We start from the raw sequence: 21,823 nt of genomic DNA, 5'->3' as shown, positions 1-21,823 counted from the left end.
AAGTAGCAGACTCTAAATCCAACTTCAGACCAGTGACAAGTGGAGTACCACAGGGTTCAGTCCTAGGTCCTCTCCTGTTTGGTATCTACTTCTCTGAAGTACAGGCTAACACAGAAGGTCTTTGGCTAACAAAGTTTGCAGATGACTGCAAACTAGGAGCCATACTCAAATCTCCTAACGATGTGGACATCCTGCAAAAGGGCCTCACTGAGACAGATGCCTGGTGTCAAAGCCATGGCCTCAAGCTCAATGCCAAAAAGTGCATTGTCATCCCTTTTGGTAAAAACTCTGTACCCATGAACTACAACATAGGTGGTAGTCTACTTAACACCGAAAGTGTGATAAGAGACCTTGGAACACAGGTGGACAGTAGTCTCTCCTTTGATAATCACATCACTACAGTAGTTAAGGAAATCCTTCTACGTGGCACACCTCATCACAAAAGGTTTCTCATCCAGGAAAAAAGAGGTTATTCTTCCCCTCTACTCATCACTCATTAGACCCATTATAGAGTACAATGCCCCTTTTGGTATGTACCTCACAAGACATCTGAAACAACTGGAAAGGCCACAGAAATACCTCACAAAGAGGATTACCGGCCTCAAACAGATGCTCTACACAGACCGCCTCAAAAAACTCCAGCTTTACTCTGTCGCATATCGCCTACTCAGAGGCGATCTCTGCCTAACATATAAAGCTATGTCAAACCCAGAGCTGTTGGACATGCTCCACGTAAAGAAATCTCAATCCCTCCGAGCTACATGCTCTAGGGACCTAAATCTTGTCACCACAATAAACAGAACATGCTGGAGGGATAGATTCCTGTCTCAGAGACTTCCCATACTCTGGAACAAACTACCTATCTATATCAAACAAAGCTCCTCATTAGCACTCTTCAAGAAAAATCCTGATGATTGGATGGGAGATAGGAAATTCACCCCAGGGATCACTTCTGTGGCTCTGCTTGACAGGGGCACAGGAAAATAATTTTCTTGGGTGGCAAAAGCCAGGGAACCATTTGGCTAGGCTTATATAGGCCCTAGGGCCAATAGCTTAGTACCCACCTATGAACCTATAAAATGATCTTACACACACACACACACACACTAAAAACATGCTTCTGGTTGACCCTAGTTTCTTACAATACCTCTTTTTCCATTCATGTTAACCAAGTCTGAAAAAGGTTTAACTTTCCCTTCATATATATTTAAAATTGCCCAAACCTCTCTCCCCGTCCATACAGTTCTTGCATCATAAATTATTTTTATTTTTAATTTCACGCAAGTTGTTATACTGAACTATGCTTTCAATTTAGTCTCTTTCGTGTCAGTTGTTATAAACTGAACAGCCTGTTTTTCCTCAGACACAATGCTAAATTCTGAAAAAAATTATTCTTTCCATGGGACAGTCATTTCTTTATCTTTTCCACTTCACACATAAACTTCTCTAGCAGTGCACAAGATTTAAAAGTTAACCCATAAAGATCCTCTATTTCCAAATGTATCAATGCTCTGATATTCTGCAATTTAAACCCCAGTGGTACAATTTTACTCTGAAGTATTTTACAGCTATTTTTTTTTCATTAGTTTAAATCTTAATTCTTACCACTGTCAGTTTTCATTCAGTCTACTATATTCCTTCCTGTGTTTTTCTTCTTGGTACTTCCAGTCTGGATGTCAGTCATTTTTACAGCTTCTTCGAAAGTTAATCTTTCAGCTGATTTCTTGTTTAAACCCTGTTGCCTGTGCACCCCCTTTAAGCTAGTTTCTCCACTACCCAAACATGCACCCAAACATGCACCAAATAGCCTACTTTCCTTCTATAATGCCAAGAAAGTGTTCTCCTCTCCTCTCCTCCCACAACAAATACTCTTTCTGTCAACACTTTTCATACAGTCTTGCTCCATTTCACTGCCAGTATTCTCCTTTCTCTCCTCCATCTTGGAACTGGTAGGGAAAGGTTTTTTAATGGCATAATGTTGTAGAGTTAGGGTTAGCATACATGAGCAAGATGGAGCAGGAAGCAAAGACAAAACCTGATCTCATTTTTGTAGCTGTGGATTTTTTAGTGGGAGAGAAGTATTCAATGTTTTGTGATTCACTCTTATGAGATATTCAGTGTTTTGCGATTCTCTCACGTTTTCTACCTTTCTTGACAGAGTCATATACTCACATATGCATACATATATAGATAGGGGTGTGTGTGTGTGTGTGTGTGTGTGTGTGTGTGTGTGTGTGTGTGTGTGTGTGCGCACATTTGTGTAGATAAACTTAACCAATTCATTCATCATATTTGACATAGTTTGGATGATTTGCAAGTTCCATATACACATTAACCAAGCTCAGCCCTGACTTGGAGGATCATTGAGCAGTGAGTTTATTTTTTTTACTCTTTTTGATAGATTATATGTTTAGGTTTCATGGAATATGAGGTAAATTTCAGTTTTTTCAAGAGCTAGTTCTGTCTCATGTTTTAATTATTCTAATTTTTTTGAGAGAGTCAATTTCTTACCTTTATCATCAATACTACAACTTAAACTACTAGAGTTTATTAAGAATATCTATAAACTCCTCATTCCAGTCTCTTATACTATGTCATTATCCTGCCATAAAATAGGTTTTAAAACAGAATATCTTGTTTTCATAAAAATGTCTATTTTTGATGGAAGCCAGAGTTTAAATTATTTTAAATTAGTAATTTTTAAAGTAAGAGCATTATGATCAGAGAATGGACAACAGGTAATATTACATGAGATATCTTTTATATTAAATCTTGATTCCAGCATGGGTACCAAATGTATAACAATAATGTGCATATTTCAGTGAGGGTTTTTTTCTCCATAAATGAGTCTTTTAAGTTGAATAATCACAGCCAGTTACTAAGGGCTTTGGCTAAAGGAGATAATTTCATATTTCTATTAGCAGTAGATTGAGTAAAGTCACCTCCAATTATTAGAGTACCTTTAGAATTTTCAGTTAAGTAATCAAGATGTTTTTGGCTAGTCTTACTCCCATCTATTGAAACCAATAGAGATTTACTAAAGTCTAGATTCTTTTGTTGTATTTTATTGTCATCGTTGACATAAACCTTTCCTTGCCTTCAAATTTATGAATAATCTGTGGCATAAGCACATTTGATTTCCATAAAATCATTACTCTTCTCCTTCTACTTTTAAAAGATTGAGATAGGATTATAAATTAATTTGGAGACCACATATCTCTATCAGAATGTTTAATATGAGTTTTTTAAAGAAATACTATATCAGCTTTATTTATGTTAAGTGACTTTAATAAACTCCCCCTTTCTGGATGTGTTTTAACCATTAACATTTAGAAATAGTAAAGATAAATCTATCAAGTTACATAAGAGTATCATATAAGAATTTAATTAATTCTTTGCATTTGGTAAATTCTTTAATATTTAATTCCTTATTAAATAATGAAGTAGGCTGTATTTTCAGACATGCCTTAATATTTAATAAATAAGTAAATATCTAAGAAACAAAATAAAATACCTAAATACAGTCATGGAATTAATAATATAATTACTAGCCTACTAGACTACCACCAATAGCAAACCAGAAAAATAACCTTAACAATTTAGAAAATAAAGCTCTTTCAGTCAGAGCCCTGCAGTTTACATAAATGAAATTTCTCTGAGAATTATATATTTCTGCCATTTATTTATTTGTTATATCCTCCTTCTTCTTCCCCCATAAGATTAATTTATAACTTAGTTTCCACCTTTTTAAATCCCAATAAATAATAAACATACCATATTCACCTGTCTGAACACATACAATAATCATGTTCTAGAATGTATATAAAAGGTCAAGGGCCGAGGTACCATGAAGCTTCTTTAAATATTATTGCCTTCTTTCCACGCGATTTTTATTTTTATTTTATTCCAGTTCTTTGTGCGCTTTGGTATTTTTTTCATTTTATAAAAACAGGATTAGCAAGAATTAATTATAAGTAATGGATCTAGATTCATTTAAAAAGAATTCTGAAAATTGCATACATCTTCAAATAATGAAGTTTAACACTCCTGATAGGAACAATTGTCCCAAATTAACAGCTGCACATATAGACATCACCTAACCTAAAATTAACGTTATCTATGCTAAGATGCATGTTACAGTCTGTGCTCCTACTTACACTAATTGCTGTCTGTTCTTGACTTACCTTTATTTCCCTACCAGATGTGAAAAAAAACTTGTATGGTTTCAGAAACCATTGCATTTTAGCCTTAAAAAGTTCCTCTGGCTTTATTGCTTACCTTTGTAGTCATCTTGTCTCCATGGAAACAGAAGAGCAAAGTGTCTTCAGCTGCAGACTTCTCAACTCACACTGAACATTTATTTGTCAAAAAATATTTTCATCATATTCAATCTTCCCTTATTAACTTGCTTACACAAATTATAAGATTAAGCCAAGGGCCTTAATTCAGACATTCACCTATGCAAAAGTAAGAGAAACCTATCAACTATATATACATCTGTGCACTTTTACACCCCATCCCCCAGCTCAACAACCTAAGATTACAGCATGTTAACTAAGCATATATTTGTCCACTCGTCTGTTTTTACACTGTAATGCCTATATTTCTTAAAATTAAAAAGAATAAAAAGGCACTTGTTTACTTTAATGACTTTATCACAAACAACAATAACTGAAAAGGATTTACTATATAACATGCCATCTATATCACAAAATGTTTTATATAAATAATGTTAAGAACAAAAACTCTTTTAGTCACAGTTACTTTTTCCTCTTCCTTTTAGTGTCCTTCAAAACATTAACAGCATGAAGTGGGGTATATGGTTTTCAGTCCCCTACAAGTTTAACAAAGTCAGCCAAAATTACACTTTTTCTTGTAATGCCATATTTAACAAATGTGATTGATGTTTTATAATCTCAAATTTAGCCATTGAATTCAGTGTTGCTGGTCTTCTTCCTGTTCACCTCCATCTCCCAAACCCAGACTCTAGGTCAAGCCAAAGGAATTCCTGATTCTTCTTTCAGCTCCTGTGTTTTTTTTTCTGTCTCTCAACCATTTTCCTTTGGAACACTGAAAAAGGTTTCACTGGCAAATTCTCTCTATGAACTTTATTACCAGAAGAATGAGAAGCAAAGTCCCCTTCTGTCTGACAGCAAACGTTTGTATTTCCTCTTAGCCTATTCTGCATCAAAAATGACTGATCCTCCAGGGAAAATATTCTTTTAACTGTATACAACACTTGAATCTCACACCTGCCTCTTGACATTCCCTGATTACTGGGATAAATTTACTTATCTTCTGCCTGGTGTATAGATAATAATCATTTTCCACAAACATTCTGACTCCAATTTTTAACGGTTTGCCCTTTTTGCCACAGCTTTGTCAGGACCAACTCTTTCTGCTAGTACGACTGCAGCTTTACTAATACAGGTCTTGGCTGCTTTCTCATCTCTTGACTAGGTTTGTAGCATACCCACAATGTGCTTTTTCAATTAATAAGTCCTGCTTTGGAATACCAGTACAGTATTTTACTTCCACTTTCTCTGGTACAGCAGAAAACCTCAGGTCACCCATGAATGCCATGTCTTCTAAACCTATTACTTTTTGAAACAACTCTTTTTCAGCAGTTTCATACTCATCCAGACTTTTCTTATTTCAACCTCTGATTCTTGCAGTTTTATCAGTTCATATGAACAGTTGTTTAAAGATTCTTTCATTTTTCCAGCCTTTTATGTGAGTTGATATACTTCTTCAGCATTTCATTTCTTTTAATCAGCTCTGAACACATTTGATTTATTTATTCCTCTACATTACTGGAAGCCATGTGTTGCACAAAAGCTGGAGCCTGATCTGTTTTTTTTACAGAACAGCTGCTAGCTGATTTTCTTTCAGGCTCTCTAAGTTTCATCTTTGCTGGCATCTAGGCAGTGTACTTACAAGCCAGTAACTACATTTACTAAAACTGGTACAGTTAATGGCCCTTATCTCTTAGTTTCTTTTTTCACACTGGGACAGCTAAAATTACGCTACTGATCAGTGTGCATTCATCTTGGAAGTCTCATATCAAGATTATTTATGAACCAACTTAATATCTGACTCATTCCGATCTCTCCCAAGTCAGTGTAATAACTAACACAACAGAGTAATAGTTAACCTGGCAGCCTTAGCTACCAAGGGAGTTGAAGTTTAGGTGGTACACCACACACCCTACCTGTGAGTCTACTGGCCCTTACTATCAATCTCTGCAAGTATGAAACTGCTGATGTATTTGAGAATTTTCACTGAGTTGCTGTGGAAGCTCTCATCGAGATTGTTGATAGCACTATCCAATCCATAAAAAGAGATGAATTCAATTCCAGAGCATAATGTTTTAAGGTAAGAAATACATCCCCTCAGCAGGTAAGAGAGAGCTCTGCCACTTTATCAAAAAATTCACTTACCTAGCTTCAGAACACTCAGATAACTCTATAACTCAAGCACGTACAGAACGAGTCTGAAGGGAACGTCTGGAACTCCTTTCACTGTCCCCTGAATGGGGGGGGGGGGACTAGTATTCATCCATATAGAATAAAATTATTTTCCCAAGACATATCAATACTTTTTGCCTAGCTAGAGTCACTTTGAGAAGGGTCAAGTACTGCCATTGGCAGTCTGTGATGTATACTGATAATACATTCTTCAAATGCTCTCAGCCCTCTCAATGCTGGGTTCCATCACTGATCTGAATATGAAGGAAACCCTAGGAGGTGACACTGTGGAGTGGTCTTTTCACTCTGACTGCAGTCAAGTTTCATAGGTGAGAAAGGTTAGTGAAAGCATCCCTTAAAATTTAAAGGAAAGACTGGTGTACCATAGCCTACAATATTTTCAGTAACACTTGGTATCAAGATTACATTTATTCACTATGATGCCATAAGAAGCAAACCTCCTTATCCATTCACTGCCCTGTGCAACATCTTCTAACCATCTAATGCCCTCGGATCACCACATGTCCTCCATTAGTGGCACTCTACCCATTCTCAGCCTGATGCAACTCCTATGGATGTAGCTGTCTCCACACCTTCTCATGGAGTAAAAAGGCACCAAAGACTTAAGTGCTACAATTTTTTTCTGAACAGGGTACCACCCCTTTAAATGCAGAGAGACAGACCTACTAAGCCAACCAACCAATGGCCCTTGTGGACTCAGATCTTAAGATATAGTCTTCTAAGACCACTCATATTGGAGAGCTGCTTGTATTGTAGACTAAAAGCTGTATCAGTATAAAGACAAACACATATGTCCCCAGTACTTAATTCCTAAGCCTAGTTCACTTGCGGAGGCATCTCTCTCTGTTGCTTTGAATCTGCCTTGCTTTCCTGCCTGTTAGGTCTATAGTCTTGATGCAAGCAAGCCTGGTGCTCCTGCAACAGAAAGGGAGTAAGACATTTGAATATATATACATTTGTGGTATGATTTAAGCACACAGTATACATGGCAGAGGGTAGTCTAATATGATAACTGAGCAGAACATGTATTCTTGATACACAGTCAAGAAAATCACATCTCTCCCAGACTGATTTATTACTCAACACCATAGGCAACATTTTGTCCAAAGATATCAGCATATAAACAACAACTCATGAAAATAAACCAATGTATGATTCACTGTGCATCATATTAACATTCATCATAACCAGTTACAGCATTTTGTTATTACTTAGATAGGGACAATTTTTATTCATACTGAAAATAATTATCTAAGCAGTAACAAGCTACTAACTCTAAGAATAAGTACAAAATGGTGTTATTTAGCACCAAGGATAATACACAGTTTGCTTAAACATGTTATTTTTCACCCATGGACTCTTGATTACCTATGGTTTAAGTGCTGTTTAATTTTATTTATGGTTTCCTGTTGCCAGGGTTTTACTGCAGCAACATCTGAGTTTTGTGCTGGTGTTGTGATTTATTCTAGAGTACCATTTCATTTCAGACACACTTTATATGGTTTCAGTTTACTACATTATAGAACAATTGTTCCAACTTTTCACATTTTTTGAGGAGCTTAGCTTTTACACTGTGTGTTCCATTTCACTACAAAAGTAATAGTTACCCTAGGTTCTAGTGTTCTCTTTTCACTGGGCCTGTTTTTTACTTGTGCTTCTTTAGTTTTGTATTCCAGAGATACTGATGTAGTCTTCTAATATGGCATTTCAGAGATGTTTAGTTGTGGCAGTCCCGCTGTAATTTTACTGGTGATCCTGATACTACTTCATTATTTGTTTTTATTTTATTTATTTACTTTTGGTCGGTGTCTTTATTTTTTCTATAGCTTTCAGGGACTGCAAGTGGATTTTCCACTGAATATGTCACTATGATTACTGCATTTGCAACAAATGTCTGGGACACATGTAAGAGGTTTTTGACTATCATAGCACTGTCATCTGTGAAACTGATGCAGAGGATGTTTTTAGGTATGTGTGTGACATCATGTTGGGGGCCAGGTAAAATACTGGCCTACTGTTTTGTCTTGCTGGCTACTGGTTGCTTGAAACTGTGGGCAACTTTAGTTCAGAGAAGTATGAGTATTAAATTTCACAGTTAGTGCCCATTTTTATTTTGCATTCACATTTAAGAACTGTTTGTGACGTCATTGCTGGATTGTGTCTTGGATATTTGAAAGACCTGATGTGGAAGTGTTACACAGCTTAAATTAATTAATCAAATTAATTTAATTACATTTACTTTAATTTTCTATAATTGTTAAACTCTGGATGTTTGCACTAATTTGCTGTACAATTGAGTTTACTTAAGTATTTTAGAAATTACACTCAGAGTCATACCTCTCAAGTGTACCTCATTACAAAGAACGTTCTTCATTTGTGATCATAAAAAGTTCATGTTACTCAAAGTTCCACTGTGAAAGGGTCTGCACACATTTAGTTTTAGCAATATATTTTACTGATATCCATGGTAAATAGAACTAATGCATTAAAATAACTATTCTGCAAGTAAAAATAACACATTTTAACCACCCTATGAGCTTCGTAGTTGAAGCTGTTAGTAAGTGTTCCACATTATCTGGTAGTCTATTGGCCGTTTTGGGCCAATTTCTAGCTCTTTCAAGTCCCCCTGTATAAAACCCGCTTTGGCGCGATTTTGCGCATACAGCATCATCGGGCAGCTCCGCTTAATTGGGTTTAAACCATTCTCGGCTCCACAAAGTCTGCTCTTCACTTTTTCCCTTAGCACTGATCTAGTTCTCATAATAAACACCCTATTCCTACTCTAAAGCCTGGCACTTGCTCACTAAAGCAATTATATAAGTCAGCACTAAAAAATTAAAAGTACTACACCCTCACAAACTCGCCCTTTTTTTCAATTATAAAGGAGTACCTTGTTCCCCATTGGCCCTTTTTTTCAATTATAAAGGAATTCCCAATACTATTCTAGCATGTCCAAAGGTCAGTTGTTAATCTCCTCTCCGGTCCAGCTGGTGAATCTGGGAATCTTGAGGCAATGTTACAACTGCCTCATGTACACAGACAACCCTCTCCTCCTCCCAACAAATTCCAACACATGTGAGAGATGCAACCATATAGCCAAACTGGACGCTAAGCTCTCTCAACTCAGTACTGGTGTAACCAGTCAGGAGGAGAAGGAAACCACACTCACTACAATTCCAGTCTCACATAGACCTACCACGACAGCAAACCAAACACATAAACACACAAAAACATACTAGGAGGCTCTAAATAAAAATCTGCCTAAGCAGCAGAGACCTCCAAAGTAGACACCCAAGCAACCGCTACCCCAAAACAAAACACATGCAACACATAGTTCACAAAGCCAGTGTGCCGAACAGTCACAGCCCTTAAGGCTAAACAACACACATGATACACTTGTAATAGGTGACTCTATCGTCAGGCACACTGACGTCCCGCTCACCAGGCTGAACCTGTCGGGCGCTAGGATCCACCACATAACACAAGCACTCAGGTCACTCCAAGGCAAGTACAAATATGACTCAGTCATTGTCCATGCTGGCGTGAATGACCTGAGACGTACCTCCCTGGACTACATGAAAAGAGACATAGAGGAGCTCTCTGAGCATGTAGCCCAGGCCGGTATGACCCTGACCTTGAGTAGCATCTTACCCTCACCAAGAATGATACCACAATATGAAGACAAGATGATCAATTTCAACAATTGGCTTAAGTATTGGTGTCATTCAAAGGGGATCCAATGCCTGTCAGCCTGGGATGACATGCTCGACAAGCCACGATGCTTCGCTAGGGACGGCTTGCACCTGTCACACCTGGGCTTTCGGATATTGGCAAAGGCTCTTGCCACCCCCATAGTGCCTTTTTTAGGCAAGGCTCAAAAGACAAACCCACCTCCATAGGTATCACAAGGGATAAGAAACTAAGAGTAATGCTACTCAATGCCAGAAGTCTAAACCTCAAGATGCACGCACTCGAAACTCTCCTTAGCATGGAGAACATCGATATCTGTGCAGTAACAGAAACCTGGTTCAAGGCTACCGAGAGCACCCCAGCACTACCAGGTTTTACCTCATACCATGCTTTTCAGCACCAAAACTTGGACCGAACCACAAAAGGAGGGGGAGTATCAATATTCGTCAATGATACCCACACCTCCAGGTTGGTGGCACAGCACGAAGCATCAGAGACTATCCATGTGCAACTAACAGTGGGTAAAACTGCCTTCCAGTTTATAGCCTGCTCTACAGACCACCCTCCCAAACCTAGGAACCCCACTCGGCCTTCCTGAAAACACTGGAAAATATGAAGGTCTCTCCAAACACCATTATATTGGGCGACTTCAACTACCCAAACATAGACTGGGAGCATTACTCTAGCTCCAACAACCTAGCCCAAAGGTTCCTAGAATTTATAAACTGAAATGCTATGGAACAACTTGTTACTACTCCCACAAGATGGGAAAACATACTGGACCTGATCATCACCAACATGGGGGCTCTATGCTCCAGACCAGAAGTGTATCCGTCACTGGTAAGATCAGACCATAAACTAATCTCACTGGATATTCACATCCCGACCCCACCCCCTGCCCAGAAAACTACAGTGAAAAACTTCTCTAAAGAAAATTTCACATGGAATCCTTCAAAGCCCCCGGGCCTGTGGAAAATATGGCCCAGACTGCAGAATCTTTTATAAATGCATTCTATGAACACCTTCAGGAATGCATGGATCATGCAATCCCAAATAAAACCAAGACCCAATCCTCCAAAGGCAGGCGTCCTGTCTGGTGGACCCCAGCCATAAACAAACTATACAACAGAAGGAGGAAGCTACTACATGATAGACCAAAGTCCCAAAAAGGTAGGCATCTCTGATCAGTATTAGCAAAAAACTATGGACACTCATAAAATCGTCTAAGGCCAGCTTTGAGAGAAAAATTGCACAGGACACCAAGGATAATCACAAGGCTTTCTTTAGTTATGTTAGGAACCTGGGTGGGAATTCCCAGATATGCTCATAATTAGTCCAAAATGACAAAAAATACACCGAACCCACAGACATTGCCAACATCCTAGCTGAAAGTTCAGTGCAAACTCCCCGCCCTCCCCACCTAAAGGGCAAATATCTATCCCAGCAGAGTGCTGCCCCCCTGACATCTCAGATGCTCAGGTAAGAGACAAAGCAAAAAACACAGCATCAATGGGACCAGACGGTGTCCCGGGCTGCGTCCTACATGAACTCCAAGAAGAGCTAAACCCAAACATAAAACTACTGTTCAATCTCAGCTTTACTACAGGACATGTACCCAAAGAGTGGCATACAGCAACAGTGGACCCTCTCCACAAAGGTGGTGCCTCAACGGATCCTGGAAACTATCGCCCCATAAGCCTGACTAGCTTGGTCTGCAAAGCTATGGAAAGGATCATCATGGACCTCATAAATAAAGATAGTGGGGACCTACAGACACTGGATCCTACCAAGTCCGGCTTTGTTAAGGGCAGATCCTGCCTCTTAAACCTGGTCGATTTCTTTGAAACAGTCACCAAGGCCATTGACGAGGAGAAGGTGGTCCACACAGCCTACCTGGACCTTGCAAAAGCCCTCGATACAATACCCCACTCGGGCATTATAGATAAGCATACTAGCCTAAATATAGATGGGTTGCAAACTGGCTCAAGGACAGAACCCACATGATTAGAATTGCTGGAGCCATGTCAGACTCCAAACCAGTTACAAGTGGCGTCCCACAAGGCTTGGTCCTGGGACCTCTCTTGTTCGGTATATATTTCTCGGAGGTACAGGCCAAAACAGAAGGACTGTGGCTGACCAAGTTCGCAGATGACTGCAAACTAGGCGCCATAATCAACTCTCCAGCCGACACAAGCATCCTCCAAAAGGGCCTCATAGAAACAGACAACTGGTGCCAGAGCCATGGCCTCAAGCTAAACGCCAAAAAGTGTATAGTCATCCCCTTTGGCAAAAACAAAGTGCCCACAAATTACCACATAGGTGGTAATCCATTAAGTATGGAAGAAGTAATTAGGGACCTGGGGACCCAAGTTGATAGCAATCTCTCATTTGAAAACCACGTGGCCAAAGTGGTTAGAAAAACATTTTATATAGCCCACCTAATCATGAAGGGATTCACATCTAGATCAGGGAAGGTCATCGTGCCTCTTTACTCATCCCTCATCAGGCCCATAATTGAGTACAATGTCCCTTTTGGGATGTACCTTACCAGACACCTGCAGCAACTGGAAAGACCCCAAAAGTACCTCACCAAGAGGATCAAAGGGCTCAAACAGATGTCATATGCTGCCCGGTTAAAGAAACTCCAGCTCTACTCAGTGGCATACCGCCTGCTCAGAGGCGATCTGTGCCTGACATATAAAGCCATGTCAAACCCGGAATTAATGGACATGCTGCACCTCAGAAAATCCAAATCCCATTGAGCTACGCGCTCGAGAGACTTGAACCTCAGCACTGAAATAAATAGGACATGCTGGAGGGACAGATTCATAACCCAGAGGCTCCATTCACTCTGGAATAAAATCCCAGTCTAGGTTAGGCAGAGTCCCTCATTGACTCTCTTCAAGAGGAATCTTGATGAGTGGATGGGAGATCCTAGGTTTACCCCGGGTATCACTTCTGTGTCACTGTTAGACAGAGGCACAGTATACTAACCTCGAAAAAGGGCACAGCAAAATTCATTTAAAATGGGTGGCGAAAGCCAAACACACTCTGGCTAGGCTTATAAATGCCCTTATAAATGCCCTAGGGCAAATAGCCTAGTATGAACCTATGAGAGGTAGTGTTCCTTATTCAGAAGACAGAAGGTTGAGACCTATGCTCAGAGTGCACTCCCCTTAAATAAATGTTACACTGCTTGCAATATTTTTCTTTTCTACACATTATCAATATTCTTTGTTCTTCACTTTAATTTATGTATTGATGTATACATAATAAGCACTCTAGTAAAACTTAAGCTGAGGTGGAAAGAATTCCTGTTTCACTAAGCTCCCAAAATGTGTAACAGGTGAAAACAAAAACATCTACATAAGTGCATATGTTTTTACACTGTAAACAACTGTGTGCACATCTTGACATATGTATGTAAATTTACATGTTTATGGCCACATCAGGCACAACACAGTCTGTCTACTGAGGGACCCATAAGAGCAACCAAGGCAGCAGTACATTGGAAGCACTGCTGGTATTCTGCTGTCCTTAGTAATTCATCCCTATAGCCCCAACATCCAGTCACAGCTCAAGACATGTCCAGCTGATTATATCAGCTGCAGAGTAACAAGGAAAAATCTGAAGCAAATGCACACAGTATGCTGTAATACAGAATAAGCCATGTAAATGAGCCTTTGTTACTGAAGAGCATACTGAAATGCAGGGCTAACAAACAGTACTCCAGTATCAAAAGAGTAACCCGTTTGTGAATGGTAACTACATTACTGACACCTTGGTACTCAGACATCCTTTCAACTATAATGCTACAGTTCTTCAACGTCTTAAACTGTCAGTGCATTTATTACTTGTGTGCAGTTACTTGGGAGGCATGACAGCTAAAACCTTACTCTTCCTAAGGGATTTCACACTGTATTTTGGTGACTTAGCAAAAGTTATTTATAGTTTTGGAAATATCTCAAATGACGCATGAATGACAGAATAATAGCAATCAGTTCACCTCTGAAGGTTTCTGTTCCAATCTGAAGAAATCAGTATGCAGAGATCAGTAGCCCCTGAGATAGCCACAGCAGACATATGCTGCAAATTCCAGCTCTGAACTCCAGCAGATCAGCCAGAATGCCCTCACCTCTACTGAATCTTGGATGCTTAACAATCATCTTGCCCTAAATCCAAAAAAGAAAAAAACTAAACTAATAATTTTTATCCCTAAGAAAACCACTCCCCTAGATAAAAAACTCTTCAGTATACAAGCCCAAGACAATACCACTGTAGAAGTTGTCCCAAACGCTAAATTACTAGGCATTATTATAGATGAAAACCAAAACTTTGACCTACACATAAACAGTAACATCAAAAAAACACACCAAAAACTCAGTATGCTGTACGGGTACCAACACTTTCTTAGCCTCTCTACTAGACAAACCTTTGCAACTACATTTTTATTACCCTCTCTCATTTATGGTGCCTTTCGCCTCACTAATATCCAAAATTATACAAAATCCAAACTTGATATGTGTTACAACAGAATAGCCAAATTTGCACCCAAGGCCAAATTTTCATCCCACCACTATAACTCACTGAAACAATTAGGCTGGTTGGAACTCCCCCACCATCTCTCATTCACCCAGCTAACTACAGCACACAAAATAATTTACAGACCCGCAGACTGTCCTGTTCTCTCAACTCTACTTGCCAAATACCAAGCCAGCAGGCAACTAAGATCTGAAAATCATCTATTTCTAAAAGTAGAAAAGCCCACCTTACCGGCTGGTCAGCTGCTCTACTCCTATACCATTGCCAAACTATGGAACTCGCTTCCTCCTTCTATAAGAAACACGGGCAGCACCACCACTTTCAAACAAATACTGAAAAATCATCTCAGCTCTTCCTGGCTATGTACCTGCTCTATAACCTAACCTCTTCCTTCTCCTTATATTATAACTAAATTCCTATGCTTTTTACTACTAGTGACTAATGATACTTTCTCCATATTTATTATTATTTTTTTTTCATCTCTTGTTGATACTGGTACAATAATGCTGATTAATTTATCTCCATTTTTACCACTCTGAATTCATCTGGCAACCTTCCTGCTTTTATGTATATATTCTGTATATGTCACTGTAATCAAACCAACTAAATTCCTGACTTATGTATATATTCTGTATATATTTCTGTAACCACTATGTCTAACACTGTTTCTACTTCTGTACCAATTAATGTTTAATTTTACTTCTGCATCTATGTTTTTGTCAGAGCTTTCCTCCCTGGACCTCCACTGAAAATGGGCTCTTTTAGGCCCAGTGGACTTTCCCGGTAAACAACTGCAATAAACAAATAAATAAATAAATATAAAAGCAGCAACACAGTGTCTGATTTTGTTTTGTGATTCTTGAACTATCTAGAGATGTGGTACTGTACATGTGTAGAAACATGTCATCTATGGATGTGGTTAAATAACACAGAAGGTGCTACTACTCTGCTTTACACAGAACAATGTAACTTGTATGTGAGTATGTTCTACTGGAAGATGTTGTGAAGCAGCATGTACTACTGATTCACAGTCAAGGAAATCCTACCTTGAATATTTAAACAAAATTCTTCAGTCAGGAAAAAATACCGCAGAAAGCTACTTTTGTTTAATTTTCTGCAAGCCATTTTCCACTCAAGTTTTGATTAACTGTTTAAATTAAAATCAGATGAATGTGTATTTTGAATGGACATTTCATGAAAGATGAAATATACATCAGTTTTATTTCCAAGCCCACTGTTATACAGCATGTTATTTTCTCTTAAAATTCAAACAACCATGCATTCTTTCATCACCAATGTTGTTTTATTAGACAGTTTTGTAAAATTAAGTGAAATTAAAGGAATTAATAAAGAAAATTATACAGTCTCCAACCATGTATGATAATCTCATTAAAAAGTAGTAGTAATTAAAAGGCAAACTTGGGAAATGCTGATAAACATGTTGAAAATAATCATTCAAATATTTTTGTAGTACAATATTTATAAAATGGAGCACACTGCAAATAATAGTTCTAAATCACAGTAAAGGCAGTTTCTAGTTCTTCATAAGGGACTTACCATTATCTTTTCCTTCAGCAGATTTCTTCTCTCCACAATAGTCACCTAAATAACAGATACAAAATCCTTACTAAAATGTAAATTAGCAAACAAATATTTTGAAAGTATGAGAGAGCTTGTACAATGAATCAGAAAGCATCATTAAGAGTCAAGAATAAACAAGAATGATTCAAACATGGAGAAATAAGCTTACTCAGCCAATCAAACTTGACAGTCCAAAACACAAGTTGTATCTGTTTGTGGTATTATCAAATTCAGAGTATTCCTTTGAAAGTGAACAACACTACGTTTTTACACTGACTATGAAACTTCAGTCTGGGTACCATACGGTTAAAGAGTACAGACTTTCCAGAAGCACTTCTGCACCTGTAGTTGAAGAAGTGATGCTTCCTACCTCTCAATCAATTTATTATTTTGCTACCTACAGATGAATTTCACTTTTACCTCTAAAGGGAATACACGGAAAAGTAAATGGTCCAAAATTAAGCCAGCATCCAGCCTTTCATTTATTTCACTATACAAGCAGTTCATTTTAACTTTTATAGTTTATCAAAAATACTTATTTATGGAACCATGTCAAATGATTTTGCTTGATCAACGTTTGCTGTGGAAAAAGTCAGTTCTTTAGCTATGGTAAGAAATGCTTGTTCAAAGAACATTTAGTCATTGCTCATTCTTTAAGAAGCTTGATCTCTGACTAACAAATGGTGCCAAAGTCACGGTTAAGCTCAATGCTAAGAAATGCATAATTGTACCTTTTGGGAAGTCAACTTTCCCAGCTAATTACCATGATGATAATATGCCCCTAAGAGATGACCCAGTGATCAAGGATCTGGGTACACACATAGACAGTAGCCTTACCTTGAACCACCACATGGCCACAGTGGTGAGGAAATCCTTTCATGTTGCACAACTTATGAGTAAGAGTATGGCATCTGGGTCCAAAGAGGTCATTATCCCACTCTATTCTGCCCTTATCAGACTATGCTGCCTTTGGTATGTACCTGACCACACATATGCAGCAACTGGAGCAACCTCAGAGGTTCCTTACAAAAAGACTACAAGGCTTAACAAACCTGCCTTATGTAGAGTGCCTTAAAGCCCATTCCCTCTACTCAGTCTCCAACAGATTGCTAAGGGATGATCTATGCCAAGCTTAGAAGGCATCCATAAACCCCACACTTATGAATATCATACACATTCATAGAATTTTGTCTGTGACTTAAACAGAACATGCTGGAGAAACAGATATGTGTCCCAGAGACTGCCCCTCCTATGGAACAGGCTTCCCATCCATGTAAAGCTGAGTTCATCTATTACCCAGTTTCAGGGTAATCTAGACCAGTGGATGCGGAATAGAAAATTTACACAGAGCCTGGCACCCATGTCCCTTATTGACAGGGGTATCTTAAAAATGCCTGGCCCTCAATGCCCCATTTAAATACAGGATGTCATTATTCTTTCGGGAAAACTTGGCTAGGCTTAGAAAGACTCCCCCAGGGTCGTTAGCCTAATAACGATCTATGAATCTATGACTCTATGACTTTATGAATGCTATTAAGTTTGAAAGAAAAAAAATTCTCTTCATGAAACCATCTTCTTCTTATTCAAGTAGAATAAGGTCTTCAATTTCTTTCTGTAATAGAAACGCAATCACTATCTGAATTTCTTCAAAGACTATGTAAATTAAGCAACTAGAACAATAACAATGTGGTTTTTCAGTACCTCTTTTTTTTGTTGTGAGTATGAACTACCATTACATGTCAACACATTTCTTGTATGTACCCATTCCTTCAGTAACCTACTGATATTTACTGCTATATGTCTGTCAATATTATTTGTATTTGTTTAGGAAAAACCTTGAAATTTGCAGGCAACAGAACAAGTTGTCTTGGTTTTATTTAAAGCTGTTCCTATAGTTTCTGTGATTTCAGTTATATGATCCCCATGTTCAAAAGTCATCTTTCCTTCCTATCTTGCTATCTGAAAAATCTTTCAAAGATACACGGGAGACATCCTTAGAGTCATAACTAGTTTGAGTTCTTTATTTATTTATTTGATTTAGTGACATTTGGTAACCGGGAAAGTCTGACTGAGTCAGAAACCCATTTTCAGGGGAGGCATGGGGAGAAAATCTCCAACAGTAGTGATAAAGTGACACTCACTGAAAAACATACAATATCAGATTACAAACAACACAGGATAGATGAGATGCATGGGCTGTAGAAGGAGTGTAACGAAGTACATATAAAATACATATTAATTAACATCTGGGATAGAAAAAATTAACATCACAAAATATAACTTTTCAAAATATAAAATAAGTTGGATTATAGGCATTAGTAAGAAGCACATTAACATTTGATGGTTCAAGAGAGGAAAAATTAATCATTAATCGATTTAGTACCAGTTAGAGGGGTAAAAGGCTGTAAAATATATGTATAAGTAGTTAGGGAGCTTGTGAGTTGTGTTATATTAAGAAAATAAAGAATTAGTTGGAGGGGAAGTAGAGAGAGATGGAAAGGTTTAAGGGGGGATAGGCGAAAGTATTTAAAGTTAGAGGAGGTTAGGAGGGTAGAGAGGAAGATGGGAGGAGACAGACAAGAAAATTAGGAAGGTGGGGGTTAGCTGTTGGTTGTAGGGCACGGGCAGATCCGTGTGTTGAATAAATAGTTTTTAGTGTACACTTTTTGGTATTATCTATTGTGGTAATATTGTTTGGTAAATAGTTCCATAGCTTAGCTATGACATAGGAGTAGTTTTCTACTACAAAGCCACAATCCTAGTTTTTACCCTTAGGTTTTGCTGTTGTAGTTGAAAAAAGTACTATTTTAGGCAGTGACTTTTATAACTGGATGTTTCGATTTGTTACATGTATGAAACATATTGGTAACTTTGTCTACAGCTTTCTTTCTTTATTCCAGTTTTAGTGTGCATTTTCCCTTAAATGGTATGTAATGCCTTTTCATCATGAGTTGTACAGCTCCACCAAATGTTTTTTTATTAAATTTCACAAAATGTGTGTGTCTTAATGGAGTTGCTATGGCTAGATATTCATTCATTTCATGACAACATTTACCTGCTACATCAGCTGTTGTTTCTGTATACATGCCCAGTAACAGGGTTCAGTCATTAACTTTATGGTCACCAATCCCTGCCCCCAAAAAGCAGAAGGCATTCTGACATGAATGCACAAAACTGTAATCAGAAGATCATGAATAGATATTTGTCCGAAATTCATATTTTATGTGAGGAATACAACTTTCTGTGCACCCCACATTACGTGGGACTGTGCTACCCCATTCCTACTTTTTTAATCACATTTCAGGTGACTGTTTCTCAGAAAAAGCATATAATTTCTGCATTAGAAAAGCAAATGATTGCCTTTTAATTAGCAAATTAAGAGAAAACTAACATTTTCAAAATACACAGCTCAAACGTGTTAAATTTTTAAGTATTTCTCTTTCACAAAAAATAATGGCTCCCTTAATTTCATCTTAATCGCCACATTAGAAATCCCAAAATATAGACTGATTAGTAGTGATAACTATTTCATTCTAAGAGCAAATATTACCAGTGTCATAGTTTGACACTATGGATGAAGTATTTTCTGGAGAGAAACATGAAGATTCCCACCTCCACCTCATGTCACCGAGAAAAAAATTTGCGCTAATACTACCTTTACTAATAAAGTCTATTTGTATACATGCGTACTGTACACAGTATTTGAACAGTGAATGTTCTCTAAGGACAGTTTTTATTGGCTGTGGTTTATTCCCTGCATTTTATTCATCAATTCAGTTATGCTTCCGTCCTTTTGACTGCTGATGGCCTGGTCATGTACTGCAGGTGGACAAAGTCACTTCCAGTCTTTTCATGCACATTGGTGGTCCTTGATTACTGTTTTTAGTGAACTAACATCACCCTGATGAACAATTCTCCATCCTCTCTGGAGTTGTAGTCTGCTCTGTAACGAGTGTGCTAAACCATAAAGAGTTTGGTTCCTGTTCCAGGCTTGTCTAGTGAGCACTTCCTGGCTTGTGTTATGACTTATTATTAGCATTGTGAAAAGTCCTGTTGTGCAGCACTGATTAATTCATAGCTTTTGTTTTTGTTTTTCTTTACCGTGATACTACACTGATATCAGCATCCCAGTTTTGTCAATAAATTCCATTTACATCATTTGAGACTGAGTAACTAATCAGTTTTTTTTATTCAGATCCCATTTCATTTATAAGTATCTAGAAATGCTAGTACAATTTTGATTGCATGTCTTTATTTGAACTATGAATAGTTGCCATTGACAACTTTGGTCAGGCAAGCAGTTTCCTGTAAACATTGTGACTGTGTCTTAAATGTCATGTTAGACTCCTCACAAATCACTTCTGGCCACTTAGATTGTGCACTCTCATTTTGGAGTGGTTTAGTTAATGGCACCAAATTAATATGTAGGCAGATTTATGTGAATTAGATTTATTATTTATTTGAAAGGATTATTCTTTCTAAGGCTAGTTAATGACTTTCAGATAGTATTCAAACTGATTAGGGAAAATTTGGCTACAGCACTTCTGTGACTTTTCTCCAGTCTCTGGGGGTACTGGAGAGTTGGCATTACAGAGAAACTCTGATGGAGCTCAAGGTAGGGGGTGATCATTTGGGTGGAACAGGAGGGGTGGATGTTAAGGAAAAAGATTGTGTGAAGATTGTGCAGCAGAGGTCTGTCTCTATACTTGACCTATGTGGGTTTCGAGACTGATTTTTGTTTGCACCAAAAAACAAAGTTCTCATCACATTTTCAGAAGCCTTGACAAAGTGGCATTGTTGCATTTATAAGCATTCACCCTGAAATCCAGCACTGGGAACTTGCATCTGCAGGAACTTTGATATGGGTTACATTTGTGGATTTGTGTCTTCAGATAAGTGAAGAACTAAAAAGAATGTGCCAGGAAGAAGTATCCAATAAAAGATTCATACATGTAGTAGTCCTTCATAGACAGCTAATAGGTAAGTATTTTATTTATTTATTTTATTTTATTTATTTAACACTTCTTTACTGGGAAAGTCTGACTTGGAACGAAGCCAATTTTCAGCGGAGGCCTCGGGAGAAATGTTCCAGATGTATGTCGTTGTATTTTCTAGTAGTGTTTGTGAAGGTTCTTTGCATGGGATAGCACTGGACATTTTGGGTTTTGCATGAATTTGTGCTTAAAAGACATAAGCTTGTAGTTTACATGGGATATTTCAAATGAACAGAAGCCAGAAGAAAAGCTTCAGAGAATATTGGTTACATCACAAGTACATTAAAATCATGAAACTTAGTATTGGATAGCTAAGCAGGGTACTTGAGGAGTAAAAACTGGAAAATGTGAATACTGGCAAAAAAGCAAATGTGAATTTGTAGGTAATATGGATTAAGATGTTAGGTGCAAGAGCAATAACAATTAAAGGTTTTAAGCACATGTTTAATTTGTAGTGAAGTCTATTACGGTTGGGTACACCTCTCTAGTCATGTTGTATAGGCTTCTTGACCTGAACAGAGGGACTCC

At 38.0% G+C, this 21,823-nt stretch overlaps 1 protein-coding gene across 1 annotated transcript in view; it reads right to left on the bottom strand.

Moving 5' to 3' along the window:
• The window catches only part of LOC122803147 (serine/threonine-protein phosphatase 4 regulatory subunit 2-A-like), a gene marked incomplete in the record, with an annotated part of 737,724 nt that overhangs the window by 577,716 nt on the left and 138,185 nt on the right, over positions 1 to 21,823 (bottom strand). Inside the window, 1 exon segment of the mRNA XM_044072767.1 lies at positions 16,278 to 16,322.

The sequence above is a fragment of the Protopterus annectens genome, chromosome 5.part1 (genome assembly GCF_019279795.1).
Source record: "Protopterus annectens isolate FY-2018-M chromosome 5.part1, PAN1.0, whole genome shotgun sequence".
NCBI classification, from domain to species: domain Eukaryota; kingdom Metazoa; phylum Chordata; order Ceratodontiformes; family Protopteridae; genus Protopterus; species Protopterus annectens.
Note: the sequence above shows the minus strand (reverse complement) of the source record. Positions and strands in the feature narration are given on the sequence as shown.